The sequence below is a fragment of the Urocitellus parryii genome, chromosome 6 (assembly GCF_045843805.1).
Source record: "Urocitellus parryii isolate mUroPar1 chromosome 6, mUroPar1.hap1, whole genome shotgun sequence".
In the NCBI taxonomy this organism is placed as follows: Eukaryota; Metazoa; Chordata; class Mammalia; order Rodentia; family Sciuridae; genus Urocitellus; species Urocitellus parryii.
In genome coordinates this window covers 146,812,598-146,820,590 of record NC_135536.1, presented here as the reverse complement: position 1 = coordinate 146,820,590, position 7,993 = coordinate 146,812,598, and positions in this window count along the sequence as shown.

Here is a 7,993-nt window from a genome sequence, read left to right as displayed (position 1 = left end):
TTCTAAAAACTGGAGACAAAGACATCTGGTACGGGTTTTTGTGCAAGAACTGGAAAACTAACAAGGCAAACCCTCCCCAAATTCTCCTGGGCAGTGTTGGTCTGAGAGCCCCACCAAGGACAGCTGCACACAAGAATCTGGTGGGTGGGATGCCAGCAGGAGTGCGTCCCAGGGTGAGGGCTCCTGACCCCAGAGGCTGAGCAGGCGAATCAGGTGACTGGGACTCCTAAAAGACCCTGTAATTTTCAGTTGACTAAATGGGGGGAAAATCAATATCTGAATCACCTTTCAAGTTTTTAATTTAATTAGACAAGGAAAATGAGGCTTCTTTAAAATTCTTACTCGGTATTAACTTCTGTCACAAAGCAGCCCAGAGTAATTGGTAAAAGTGAAAAAGTGATTACCGAGGCTTAAGCTTATTTATCACAGCTGCTGCACTTTCACAAAGTGAGTTTGCTGCTGCTAAAGCCTCCGCCAGAATGGCACGCCCACCCACCCCCCAGCATAGATTCCAGCCTTTTCATAAACCACCCCTAATAAGCCATTGTAAGAGGGTGGGGCGGGGAGTATGTTAACAAACCACCTGTGGGGTTCACAGCTGGAGCTTTGTCCTAGGAGCCTGTCTTTCCCCCTCCAGCTTCTCTGGAACACTAGGATCCTACAGTATGGCTTGGTCATGGAGCCTCTAGCTCATCTGGCTAATCCTGGGCAAGGGATCCTACAGTCTTTGGTGCCACCCGTCACCAGCAGAGCCAGACTGTGGCCTCAGTCATGGGATGCTCAAGTCACAATATTTTTCTGCCTTTGGCAAGTGACTCAGCACACAGAGCTAGACATCGGTGGTGGTGGTGATGTGTGTGGGGTATTCTGCAGCAGCCCTTCTTCTGTGGCCTTCAGGGTCCTTGGTGTGCATCACTCACTTGCCTTTTGTCTCCTCTCTTCTTCCAGGGTCTTACTGTGGGGAAGGCAGGTTCCTATCCCTTTTTATCTTCCAGGAATGACTGCAGTGCCCTGTGGGATGGAAGGAAGGAAGGAAGGAAGGAAGGAAGGAAGGAAGGAAGGAAGGAAGGAAGGAAGGAAGGAAGGAAGAAAGGAAGGAAGGAAGGAAGGGAGGAAGGGAGGAATCTCTCTACATAAATAACCACCCAATGAACCATAGGAGTCTGTTTCTTCAACTAAAACAGAATAAAACTTTCAAGGAAGGAGTAACATGCCAAGCTGTGTGAGGAAAAAACAGACCCAGCCCACAAAAAAATTTTTTTACAATCCAGTAGGTGAGATGGCGATATTTCATTTGGGGGAAAAGATTTAAAAATTTAAACTGAAGGCTCTGAGAATAATAAATAGCACAAACAGCCACAAACTGACTTCCAAAACATTATTATTTCATCACATTCATGTTGTCCCTCCCAAACCCAAATAGGCAAATCAAATCAGTATTGTAACAGATCAGGAATTGTTTGTGATCTTAGTAGGCCAGAGATTTGGCTGCATTTTGCTTTGGAAAAACATTCTGTTGGACAGTAAGGAGATCTATGGGTTGGAGAAGATGATTATTAAATACTTAGACACTTTTGCCTGATGAAGGGTTTCTGATCCCCTCCTCCCTCCCGTCTTGCCAGTTGTCACTGCTGTCAGGATGGCACTGGGCCAGGTGGACCTGAAGCCAGCCATTCCAAGACCGGCCTGGCCAGGCTTCAGAGCAAGGGGTAGGCTGGATGCAGACCCTGGCTCATGAATAGCAGCCTTCATATTCAGGGTTGTCTGGCTTCCCACCTTCATATGAGAATCAATCAAACCCACCAAATCGCATATATTCAATATGTGCATTTTTTTTTTTTTGGTACAGCAATTACACCACAAAGCAGCTGTTTAAGAAAAAGGAAACATTTCTTTATTTTGGCAGGCAGACTCTGTGCAGAGATTATTCCACTTTGCTGGTTCTCAGAGCGGCTTCCAGGAATAGCAGCAGCAGCAGCCATTGCAGAGTATCCTCACCTGCTAACTCATTTGTTTATTTCTTATATCAAGTAACATCAGCTTGGCCCCCAAGATGCTCAGGCTGCATTCTGGGGCTGGGAAAGGATTTGTAGATGCAGTAATTCCTTCTAACTTCTTTGGTTAGGGGGGGGCTTTGGTTTCAGCCAAATGAATGTGGCAAGGTATTTTCTCTCTGCCATCAATGCTTGGGACCATGCTCCAATGCTTTGATCTTAGGGACACACCGTTGGCAGCCTGCCTCCTGAGCAATGCCAAGGCACATGCTGGCTGAGGCAGCTGGAGCCATTGTCTCCCCCACCCCCAAACAGGTTAGGGCTGTCATTATTAATGTTTGGCACACATGTTATTTATGAGCTACTAAACGAGGCTAAAGAACAATAACAGCAGGATAACAGAACTACAGGCTACCGGTTTTGTCTGTGCCCAAATTAAATTAAGTAGTTGCAAAAGATAATTGGAGACACAGAGGTCTAGACTTGGAGTTAGCTTGTAATGTGGTAGGAAAGATTTGTAGTCTTTGTTAACATAACACATACAGAACTATCCAAGGCTAGCCTATAAAGTCAGGAGACTCGTTTTTACATGTGAGCCCCAAGAATCACCAGAAGTACTTTTATTCACAACTCATAGAGAATCAGGTAGGTGGTTTCTATAATATCCTATAGTGAATGTTAGATTCTTTTTCAGTTTAGTTTTGGTTTTTTTTTTGTTTGGTTTTGTTTTGCCGTGGGTGAGTCCAAATACCCTAATGAAGTGGTTCCAAGTGTGGTCCCAGGACTACTAGCATTCACATCACCTAGACACTGATTAGAAATGCAGATTCTTAGGCTTCACTTTTCTAGGGATGGAACCATCAAAACATATATAAGAGCTGGGGATGTGGCTCAAGCAGTAGCGCGCTTGCCTGGCATGCTCGCGGCACTGGGTTCCATCCTCAGCATCACATAGAAATAAAATAAAGATGTTGTGTCCACTGAAAACTAAAAAATACATATCAAAAAATTCTCTCTCTCTCTAAATATATATATATATTTATAAATATAATTTGTGTGTGTGTGTGCAAGTGGTACTGTAAATTGGACTTAGGGCTGCTCTACCACTGAGCTACATCTACAGCCCATTTTATTTTTTATTTTGAGGCAGGATCTCACTAAATTGAGGATCCTCAATTGTGATCCTCCTGCCTCAGCCTCCTGAATTGCTGGGATTACAGAAGTGTTTCACCACACAAACTAGCAATATTTTAACAAGCCCTCCATGGGATTCTGATGCTCACTCAATTGCACCAACATACAGTAGAGCACCATAATTCCACACTCCATTTAGAACTTGGAAAGTGGACACACCATTGGCAGCCTGCCTCCTGGGTGATGCCAAGGCACATGCTGGCTGGCACACACTGGCCTACCCTGGCCTTTCGCTTGTCAATCAGCTGGGTTCAGCGCTGGCTCCTTCTGATCCCTAGATGGCCAGAGTCAAAAAATGCGTACTGAATGAGCAAGGAAGCCTCTACTGGATCATTTCTAAACTCTCCCAGGATTCTGTTAATAAGCTCAGGAGAGAACACAAGGGTGGAGTCTGTTAACATCACATAAGGCATCTATCTTGTGTGCACCCTACACTTGGGTTAGGCAGACTCAGGACTCCTCTGGGGATATTTATTATGTATACTCTGACTTGTGGAATATCCCAACCTACATAACCTGCAAATATTGGCTTCTACTAAGAAGGCATTTTATTACTTCCTGTTAAAACAGAAGGTGATTAAAGTGCTTTTTAATTTAAAACAATTATTAAATGGAGCAGGAAGTAATGGTATCAGTTAATCTCAGGGTAGGGCTTTTTTAATTTTTTTTTTTAAATTTTAAGACCCTAATAGCTTCCTAAACATCAAGCATTTCTATGAAGCTAACCAGAGTTACTTAATTATAGGCTCTGTGACTAAGAATTTCTATGGAATTCTCAAAGGAATCATCAGGATCCTTGTATAATGCAGGGTTTAGATGTTCCACGCCAGAGCCTATATACTAGCCCTTTTATCTTAATGCACAAAGGTGTCCAGAAGAGGATGCAATGAGGAGTTAAACACCCTGGGGAGCCAGCCTGGCTCAGGGATGAGGCAACCGACCAAAGGCATGAACTCGGGTGCTGGCATCCCCACCCTGCTCGGCCGCGGGCCTCCGCAAGCCTTGTGCCAGGCGTACAGTGGCCTCCTGGTGGCTTTCTCATGCAGGGGAGCCCCCTCATAGCAATAACATCATGGCTTATCACCAAGACACTCAGTGTGGCTGTTGCTTCCCCTCAGAGCACTGAGGATCTGTCTTCAAAGCCCATTCGGCAGAGGGAGCCAGCTACATGTTGGAACTTGAGAGCCTGCGAGAAGTTAGGGCCGAGAGGAACACAGTGAATGGATGGCAATGATGAGCACCCAAGCCTGGTCCAGTGTCATCACCAGCAGGGGCACATGCACAAGCCCTGCAGCCCTCTCCTCTCCACTAACCTGCAGCACCAGATTCTTCAAAGCCCCATGTGAGCTTACAAACTCTCTGCTTCCTGTAATCTTTGCATTTAAGACAGGAGCCACATGGTTAAGTGAGGAAATGAAAACTAGGGAAGTGCTATGGTTCGCATCTGAAATGTTCCTCAAAGGTCCACAGGTGAAACACTTGGTCCCCAGCGTGGTGCTATTGGGAGGTGGTGGAGCCTGTAGGGGCCTCCTGGGAGGTTTTATGGTCACTGGGGACATGCTCCTAAAGAGGATCTTGGGACCCTGTCTCTTTCTCTTTTTGTCTTTTGCTTCCTGGCTATGAGGTGAACAGTTCTGTTCCACCACATGCTCCTGCAATCATGTGCCAACACACACCTAGGACAATAGGACTAACCAATCCTGGACCGAAACCCCTAAAGCTGTGAGCCAAAATAAACCTTTCCTCTTTATTAGCTGATTGTCTTGGGTAAAACTGATAAAAACAGAGAGAAAATCAAGAAAAGCAAACAGGTTCTGAATCTCACCCAACCTGAATTAGGGCCAGGCAGGGACACAGAGGTCCAGGTGGCAGGAGACAGTGTGCCACACTCATGTCACCACTCAGCACAGCACATGTAGCACTCTGCTGAAGGCCCGGGGAACTCTCACAGTGTTCCCTAACACACAGCCCCTGACACCATTGGTGTTATAGGCGTCTTGGACACTGTGGTAGTGCCATAGATCCTCTTCCTGGGAAAAGCCACCTGTACACATCCTCAGAAGGTTTCACAGTCCTGAATTCAGAACTCAGAGGAAGATGGGACACACAAAGAACAAGGCAGTGCAGATGTGTGTCATAAAGCAAGTCTGTGGGAACACTAGGAAGCGTGAATCATGCCAGCTCAGAAGCTTGGGGAAGCCTTCCTGCTGAGAAGGCGAGAAGGGATGGGGTGGAGGGAGGGAGTCAGAAGAATCACCGTCTGCCTCTTCATCTCTGGAAATAATCGGAAGTAACTCACAGGGTGGTGATGAGAACCCGGCTTTACACAGTAGGTACTGGGACCTATCAAACTTCAGTTTCTGTGGTACTTTCCTAGTATCAGAGCTGTGGGCTACACACTCCCCACGCACCAAACACCTGCCAGTCAGTGACTACATGTGGCACTATTCTAGTTGTTGGGATGCAAAGTGCAAGGCTAGATCCCTCACTTTCAGAGGCTTACAGCATAGCAGGTGGAGACGGAAAACAAACCTTAATTTCCCCTTTAGAAAGAACTCCAAGCAGGACTTTACAAATACACAGTTGGGGTCAAGAAATGGGAAGTCAGAGGGCCAGGGCACCCTCCCAACTAGAATAGGAACACCTTGAAGAAGTTGGCCCAAGAGGGAGACTTAACTGCTATTTTGGGTGGTACGGACTCACGGTCCAGCAGGACAAAGACCACTTCCTCTTCTCTCCCCAGCCCTAGAAATAGCAGGCAACTTTAGAATCTGATCCCAGCCATCTACACCACTTCCTCTCCTCAGTTTCCATCCTATTTAGACTTACTGAGCTCAAGTCACTCCCAGTCCACAGGCCCATAGCCTGGAATCCCTCCACCCTGTATGCATCACACTCTGGAAGCCATGGGCCAGTCTCACCTCTGTGGACAGGAACAGAGCTGTTGTTTCAACATTTTTGTTTTATTGGAATCACATCCCTGTTCCCCTAAGGCTTTATCTTAATGTTAACACACACACACACACACACACACACACACACACACAACCCCTCAGGGTGGGTGATAACAGTAATTTGTCATTTACATGTTACAGGACAGATAATCATGTCTTGAGGACAGGTTTAATAGACAGGTTTTTTGAACACGCTGCAGCAAAGAAGTTGCTGCTTTCTTGACTGGTGGGTACAGGGCATTGCACACAACTCTGTGGCACCCATTCTTTTCAGGACCTCAAGGCAAGGGTGTTATGGCTACCATTCTGCCTGTCTTTGTTGTGGCTCCAGGTACACCTAGGAGTCTGTCATCAGACTTTGGCTGTGGCTACTCCATTCCTTCCAGGGCTGGTTCTCCCTTATGAGTCAGGCACCAGGTGATGTCCATCTCTCCTCCACTGGTTCTACCTCAGCAGGTGGAGGTCCTAAGTCACAATGGCTTACGTACAAGAAACAGCTGCTAGGGATGGGAGTGGAGGCCAGGGAGGCGGTGGTGGAGACTTTTAAAATCTACCCTGAATTGGGTCTGACAGGGAGTGACCTTGTCATGGACATGTGCAATGTGATTTTAATCACAGGACCTCGAAATTTTCTGTGGGTAGTATATTTGAGCCAAGAGTACTTTCTGGGACAGTGCATCATTACCTTAATCTCAAGGGCTGGTGCATTAGGGTAAACTCTCATGATTCAATATTTTCTCCAAGTCAGAAACATCACTCAGCCTACCACTGACATGGTAGTTTTACTTTATATTTGCCAGATAATCACACAAAAGTCTAGAAACTAATAGTGTATCTATCAGCTTCTTACATAAATTTCGGAATTCTCCAGGTGAGTAAGCAGCAATTTTAAAGAGTAACAACAATCAACTAGTTGCTGATACTAGGAATGTTTATTTCAATTCAACTTAATCTCTAATGCAAAATATCCTAGTTCTTCTCCCTTCCAGATCCTTTTAACTCTCAGTGGAAGTATGTATTATAAATGTGAGTGAGTATAAGTTGGTGAAAGGCTGGTCGTATTTCCATCTCTGTAATGAAAGCTAACAGAAAAAGCTTAGTGTACACACCACTGGCATCTTGGTGCAAGTTCATTCAGTTATCCAACCCATCTTGTAAATTCACAGAGGGAACAAAAACACAAAGCCACAAGAAGTAATTGGTCCAGCCATGCTCACAAGGCTGGCAAAGGGCACATATAGTTAAGGGGGTCCCCAGAAGACAGGCTGTTTCCTTTCAATGAAGATTATTCAAAAAGGCAAATGGAGGCCAAGACTGAGCTCTCAGAACACATTTAGTAGGAAGTTATGAGCATTTTATGGATGTGTGGGCTTTAAATCTAGGAAGTACACCTATGAAATCCTAACTCACCAACTCCTGCCAAAATCTGTGTTGTTCTATTTTTGCTCTATTAACAGTGGGTTGATTTGTGTTCCACGGCAGACAAGTGACTTGCACAACTGTCATGCTAAGCCATGCTAAGCCATGGAAAGCTGAAGATCTAGCAAAAGGTTAGGGAGGCCTGGCTTCTTCAGCCTACACTACCAGTGAAAGAAAAAAGGACAAACTATGCCAGTGTTTTCCTACAACATAAAAAAAAAAAATTATACTGGACTGGGACTGTAGCTCAGTGGTGGAGCACTTGCCTAGCATGTGCTAGGTACTGAGTTCCATCCCCAGCACCCCTCCTCCACCACACACAAATACACACAGAAAAAATACACACAGCATTCATGTCTGCAGGATATGGACAACTGTAGAAAAAGCACAAGAAGTGGTGATGGGGCAGGACTACCCCTCAGTCCCCATCTA